Source organism: Furipterus horrens, unplaced genomic scaffold, assembly GCF_987537825.1.
Source record: "Furipterus horrens unplaced genomic scaffold, mFurHor1.1.pri manual_scaffold_9, whole genome shotgun sequence".
Classification (NCBI taxonomy): domain Eukaryota; kingdom Metazoa; phylum Chordata; class Mammalia; order Chiroptera; family Furipteridae; genus Furipterus; species Furipterus horrens.
In genome coordinates this window covers 36,966,064-36,973,915 of record NW_028327179.1, presented here as the reverse complement: position 1 = coordinate 36,973,915, position 7,852 = coordinate 36,966,064, and positions in this window count along the sequence as shown.

Below are 7,852 nucleotides of genomic sequence, written 5' to 3'. Positions count from 1 at the left end.
ATACAAACACCCTCCGAAATGTCTCGAAGGAGAAGCAGCCCAGTCTCACATCTGGATACTCTTTTCTTTTTGTCATAAGCTTACAATTTAACTGAACTTTGAAAAGAGCTACTCAACTGTTCCACTATCATATGGAACAGTAAAGGTATTGGTATGTTAATGGATAATTCTCATGACAGATATATGTAGAAATATCACTAAAATTAACTCACAGGACCCAAATGTAGCAAGTTTTCTAAGGGACAATAGTGGATTCAGAACTTGACATTCTGAAGCACATCCTCATTATAGACAGTAATGCTATGTGCATGAAGCTTCTGTTTCTTGTTTTCCACATTTAAGGAAACAACATCCCATGATAGACACTAGCATGCAGGGCTAAGGCATATAGGATTTTCCCGCAGGACTTTAAAGCTTTGAGAGGCTGATATCCCATATGCTATATTTAAACATGTATTTTTTATTTTTGTTTTTGTTTTTTACTTTTCATATTTATATCAGCATACAAGGACAATTGTACATATGTAAACATTTTTGAAATAAAAAAAAAACAGCTGTTACACACAGTGTATTTTGCCAAATGCCTAAAAACAATCAGTCACAGTCACATCATTGTTATACATCAGATGGTCTCTAAGGAGCATAAGCAGATGATGTTGTAAATATAGTAGTCAGCGCTGTGAATGTGTCTCCATAATTGGTATTTGTCGGAAACATGTGACATCCCTTTAAACTGTGTGTAGTCTGGTGGCAGTTTTATTGAGTAGTTAAGTGACCGGGAGATCACATGCCCAGCAAACCTGTGGACTTGTAGCTTGCGGGGCGGAAGTCCAAGGGTGCTGCCGTCCTGCCCGAAGGCCCTCCTCCTCCGTGGCCACTCCTAAGGGTCCTGTGGCCCATCCACCTGCCTTCGGGCTGCAGAGGCTGCCTCAGCAGCTGTCGTTTTCAGCAGAGAGCGCCTCTGCTGGCCTCACCCTGGAGGCCTGTGAGCCCCACCACAGGAGATCCTGCTGAGATGAAGCAAGGCCATCAAAGATACAGGAGACCACAGGCTGCTGATGCAGTGGTAGCTCCTGATTTGCCCATTCTGTAACCCTTTGTGGCCTGAAGTTTTGTTCATTAACAAAACTTGGTAGCCGCCCTTATCTGTGAAATGAATGACTTGTTTTAATAAAAATAACTTTTCCACTGTTTATTAAGAATATTTATCATCAATGGGATGCGTGAGTCTCAACAGGTCATCCTGCAGTGACTTGGATGCAAGAGGTTGGGAGGTCCTACCAGCTGGGCTGGGGAACCTCACAGGCCACAGAGGGTTAAAGGAAACCCACAGCCACAAGTGTGCAGCCACCGTGGAGTTACCCAGACAGCTGCCCACGGAAAGAACCTGATGTTTTGAACTCCAAAATTTTTAATCTATAGAAAAGTGAGAAATCTATGTCAAAGCCGTTTCTTTAAAACCCGAGTTTGGTGGCTGTCACAGTGCAGCTGTCATTCTAAAAGAAAACTTTCCTAAGGAGACTCCTGGCTGAGCTCAGAAATTGGTGGGGTCAGCCAGATACTTCGATGTAAAGAGTACTTCTGAACTAATTCATTTCCTCTCCTTTTTCTTGAGAGGAATGGAATCTGCATACAAGATTGCAGAAATATCTCCCAGTAGTATTCATGGACAAAATCCACTTCACTTCCGTGTATAACCATCTGGGATGGTGAAACTCTTTGTGTTTATGTCTCCTTATGGACCTCTCTCCTGAAAGTCTCTGAAAATGTTAGAAAATCAATTTAATCATCCAAAATGTTAATGTATAAACAGCATTTTTAATGACAGGGATGTAACTGTCAAGACTACAAAAACAAAACAAAAACGATACATCAGACTAAGGTTTGGGTGAGTGTTGGGTAACATTGCCACCTAGCACAAGCTAAGGACAGGAGGGCAGATAGATTTAAAGGTACAGCAAATAAAGTGGCTTTGACCAAGATCGCTTTAATGTGCACTGAATGTTTTCTGGTATTGAGTGTATAAAATGCTAATGTTATAAGGTTTATTTTGACTAAAAAAGAGTTTATAGATTTGAATGTAAGGTACCTGGTATATATATACATGTATATATATTATATATATAATATATATAATATATATATATATATGCTCCCTAGAGTTACACAAACTGTAATTTGAAAGAATCTGCACGCAAACAGATAGCTATGTAATGAACAGATCTCACCCCCCTTCTCACTTTCCTCACCTTCTCAATTATTTTTACATGAAAATCATTAATATGTACCTTTTGGGTGACATAGTCATCCTTGGTAATTACCTTCATATGGAAAAATGAAAGTGTTTGCTTTGCAGAGAGATTATGATTTTATTGTAGCTTTAATGTTGTAGTCTCAGTATTTACTCTAAGAATGTTTAAACATTCTTATAGCCATTTGCAAAATTTATTGGCAAGTTTATCATTTTAGTGGATAATTTCAAGAGGTATTAGTTGGTGTTCTAGATGTATTGAATCTAAACATTTCTGACTCTTCATCCACAGAGGCAGGGAGGACACTAAATACAAGCACAACACTGTTGTTATTTTGTAGAATATCGATTTTGGAGAGGAACATTGAGGCCACATAGCAGTTTGTATCATGCAACTAATATTTATGTCCCCCAGTCATCTACAGGGACTATTATGCTAATGAGGGAAGAGCAGTAAGTAGCCTGGCCTTTCTGTTCCATTGTATGCCTTTTTCCTCTCTTTCTGAAGTTTTGTGCATAAGGAAGGCTCCAGATTGACAGTCCTGTTGCCAGAGACATTCTATTTAATCCATAGTCATTACAGTGTAGTACACTATGATTTAAAGAAACATTGAATAATAAAAAATATATCATAAGCAAGTGACACAAAGCTGCTTATGAAAATCAGAGATTCTAATTTCCCACACAATGGATTAAAGGGGAAAAATCATGTGATATCAATAAATGAAGGCAAAAAACCCGAATAAAGGTAAAAATCAGTAAGGAAAAATAAAAGAAACATTTAAGTCTTTCCCCTAAGAGCATCAACAGGGGAGGTGTGGGGTAGCGGGGATCCCTGCTGGAACCGACGGGGCGGACTGACTGGTCTGTGTCCAGCCCGTCTTCCTTCAGACAGGAGGTGGCGCCCTTGACGGGCGTATTGCAGCTACACCGTGATCCGCAGCCTCACGTTCTGCAATCTACGAACAGGGACGAACTCAAACAGTGCAGCATCATGAAGGCTTTCATTTTGCTATAGTTGCTTTTTTTTTTTTTTTTAAGGGAACCCTAGTAGTATTCCTTAAAAAAAAACACACAAACTTGAGTAGGAAAGTTAATGTAAGGTTAAACTGACAAACGTATTTTGATATAGGTACTTATTAAGTGATAATTCAGTTTCTCACTTTCCCCTCGCTTTAAAAAGGCTTTTACAATTGTTTTTATACATAAGGTCAGAAGTTACTGAAAAGATAGAATTAGATATTTTGTGCACTTCTCTCTCTCTCTCTCTGTCTCTCTCTCTATCTCTCTCTCCCTGAGTTCCTTGCAGATTTGCAAAATTTAATCCTGTCCATGGTCAAAACTCTTGGGGCTACTTTACTTCTTATATTTTTAGATTTTGTTTTTTATACTTTATTATCTATAGTTTTCTATAAGCTAGAAGAAACACAGTATTTCCATTCACTTCTTTCAGTGTTTCAAAACCAAGTCAGTTTATTTATTTCTTCTATTCTTCATTTTTTTGCTGTCATGTCGTTCTATTTTAACTTATATATTTAGTGCTTTAAATGTTTTCTTGTGCTATTCAACATAATAATAAATCGTAACCTGAAGAGAAGACTGTTATTTCACTTCATGTTACTTGAAGGAAAGGGGAGGTTTTGGGAGGGTACTGAGTAGCACACAGAGCATATGGGAGAACCAAGTGCAGCCCTGAGCGAAGGGGGTGCAAGAGGGAAGGGAGATACGACAGCTCCTCCACAGCCTGATCAGGACTCCGCTGCTGGCTGCTGCTGGGGACGCCCCATGGGCGGCACATGTCGATGCCATCCTACCAGTTGGTAAGCTGGCATGAATTTTCCATCAAACACTCTGACTCCAATTTGCAGCATAACGTCTGCTTTTTATGCTCCTAATCTTTCTCTGTTCATGTTTGTGTTTTCTTCTAAATCTGCCATCCAAATGCTTTTTTTCCTTAAATGATGATTTTCTCATTCTCATTTTCCTAGTTTGAAATATATAAGTAGCAAACATTTCTATGGAATAGAGCTTTACTTGAGGCTCAAAAATTTTGTTTTTCCCTTCTGAAATATTTTCTGAATTGAGAAGACTACTCTGATTTTGGATGCAACTCTCCAGCCCGGGGAGAGCTCAGGACTTCCATGAACAGCTTCCCTGTTTATTAGACTGAGAGGTGGCCAGCCTGCTCTTCTGAAAACGGGCTGAGAGGCAGCAGCCCATCCTGCTGTGTTGGGAGTGTGGGGTAGGGGAGGGGTGGAGCAGCCACACCTACTGAGAACCATTGGCGCAAATGCTCATAGCATACGCTCTGTAGGCAGGTGCTTTTAATTTGCAAGATCTTTTCCCTCACACCTGCAGATATAGAGCAAAGATTCAATGAGAACTTTGATACCAGGAGACAATATTTCTGGTCATATTTTACTATTGCTTTGTCAGAGTCCCCCAAATGGAGCATCCTCTGGTTTAGTTTCTAAGTAGAAAAACACAATATTCAAACACAAAACAAAAAACTGCCTAGTATTTTTGTCCCTCATATCCAGAGCCTGACCAACAGTAAGCATCCTTGCTGTGGGGTTTGAGAGTTGCTTTCAGATCCTTCCTACTTCTAAAGTCGCTCCCCTTTCAGTAGCTGCCAGCCTTTTTCTCCTGACTAGGCTCTTTGGCTGTCATGGAGGTAAGTCCCATTTCCTTTTTCTTTTTCTTTTTTTCTTTTTGCATATGTTGACCACTTGGGAGAACCACAGGGATGCCGAATAGAGGGGAGAGGCATCTTTAGTCTTCTGCCCTGGGCACCTGGGCATGGATCGAGGGGAGATGAGCAGCAGCCAGCCCTGAGGTCCTGGGGCATTTAGTGCTGACAAAGGCGCAGAATGGAGAGCTGCACACAGAGCTCAGAAGCTAACCGTGCAGATGGGCACAGGATGGCCACTGGGGTGAGACAGGGAGAGAAGTGCAGAGTGCCTGCGGCTGACCCGTGTGCTTTGCAGTTTTACTGAATGTTGGCTTTATAAGGACTTGATGGTCTGGTCCACGATGGGCCAGTCGTGGCCGCCTGTCGCGTTGTTCATGGAGCCTGGATCACAACTGGAGGTGCTTCAAGGCTGGCAAGGTTTTACTCAAGGACATCATTTCATGTTTGTAGATGTCCTTGAACTCAAAACCATGGAAAACGTTTTTCTTTTTTCTTTTAAACAAAAAGGCATACAATGAGACTAGCAATCTTGTTAAGATAATGTGTTTTTTAAAAAGTTTTTTAAAAAATCAAAGTTTTTAGTTTATGAAGAAAAGGACATTTTCCTCTCAAGTTAAAAAAAAAACCATCTATACACACCTAATACTAATCTACATTTGCTGTAGGCCCTAATCTATTTAGAGTTTCAGATGTGGATTTGTGTTTTGATGGTCAAGCTCCAAAATCATCAAAATAGTCCCAAAAATCTTTAAACACAGCGGTGCTAAGTTATACCAGGTAACAATACAGAAAGTGCTGATACGAGTATACTAACAATCCAGGAGTTCTAAATTGCACATGTATAATCACTGCCTGATTGGAAACCCCACTTTTCTTTTTTAATCCAGCACAAAAATCAAACTGATTCAACAGTCTTTTTAGTGGGTAAAATGACCCAAGACCTTTGTTTTATATGGAAATTTTTTTTTTTTTACACTAACTTCAAAAGTGCTTAACAGTAAGTAGATTTATTCAATAACTAAGCATGCAGTCCTTTCTTAACTTCCTGGAAGACTTGCCCCAACCCAGCATCCTCTAAAGACAACTTCTTTTAGAAACTGGACATTCTACCTAAACGTAGCAGTTTATATATTAGCCAGTGTAGGTCTGTGATAGTGTTTTCCACATCTGTCATCTTCGAGGGTTGATGTCCTATCTACAGACAGTGGAAGCCACTTTGTGGGGAAGTGTTAATAGCAGGACAGTTTCACTTTTGATAACCAGGTAATCAATGTGTAGATCTTAGATTGACTTCGTTTTCACATTCTGTTCTCTCTGCCTCTCCGCACTTCAGGTTCTTAAGCTATTTTAAAAATAACTGGGTTTTGGCAAACACAAACTGAACTGTATATGGCAACTGCTTTGCTGAGCAAGTGTGATTTGTTTTATGGCTGTTCAAGTTATCAAGCTGTTCTTAAATTGTAGGTTAACAAAATCTTGCTGTTTTTAAAGGTTACTGTAACTTGAGGTTCAAATTTCTGGCACAATTTTATTAGTATTCACTTCTGAAGCTAGTAAGATATCACAGTTTTCTATGTTACTCTCATTGTAACATCAATAAAGTGACTTTCAATAAAAGATCAGTGTTATTTTGATGCGTAACTGTTAATCCTGTTTTTCTCCCAGCCACTGCTTGTCTTTCAGAAGCTTTGTGGAAATAACGTTGGGGGGTTTCTTTTCTGTTCCACGGTCCAGAAGGGACCATGAGCATGATGAGAAATAGTAGTCTTTTAGTAAAGGCTGAATGCTTGATTTGTTGGGCCATTTCCTCTCCTGTTTATGCACCTGCTTTGCCTCTTCTTGCACTTTCTCCGTGACCCTAACAAGGATCAGCTTCCCATATCCTAAGCCCACGCAGTACTGCTTATTTAATGAGCTCACCTGTGTTAGACTCTAACGCCATAGGCCTTTGAAGGTTCAGTTTAGTTCATTGGCTAAAAAACGTCCCACCTGGCTGCTTCGTCTCCCAAGCAGCCATTCCACCTACCAGTCTCTACCCTGGCACTTGCCCTTCCTTCCCTTGCCTTTAGCTCTTAGTCTGCTGAAGAAAAGAGTAGTTATTTGTGAGAGAAAAAGAAGTCATTGATTAAGGGCTTGTACATTTATTATGAGTAAAAAAAAATTATGGTGATTACACAGAGCTCCATTTCTTGTATTTATAATATTTTAGGCATATATAATAGTTCATTAAGATGAACACTGAAACTAACACACTCAGCTGAGTGAAAGCTGAGTCTAGTTCAGAAAGAGCTATCTGTAGCTCACATGCCATCTCATGGACTGATGGCACCACCTGGAATGTCATGAGGAAGTGGAGCCTGAACCCCACTTTGGCTTAACAGGAGAGACAGCTGCGCAGTTCAGTAAGACTGCTGTGGCCATCCACGCCAGTTGTCCCCAGGAGACACCAAGCCTCCCGTAGCCACATCCTATGGAAGTGCTTGGAAAGGGTGATCAGTACTTAACTCATGAATTTCTTGAAGCCCAAGGCTAAAGCACACATCTGCAAAATTAAGTCTTGAGTCCAGGCAATTTGAGAAACTCGGTTCTCCAAATTGAAGCATTCAGGTTTGACTTCACAGCTTTACCATGCTTTAAGAAAAAACGGACCAAGAAACAGTTGTAAAGATGTGGGTGAGGCTGCACTGGAAGTAGATAATGAAGGAAACACAGAACCCAACATAAAATAGAAATAAGGCAACACGAGATTCACTTGTAATGAAGACTTTGGCTGTAATTAAAGAAGGGATGATACATCAAATCTGTCAAGGGGAAGGAAACTTTCTAACTGCAGGAATATGCTTTCAGAAAGAAACAGGGAAAACAGAAGTGAAGGCGATAAGGAGACTTGTTAAAAGGAATAAATAATT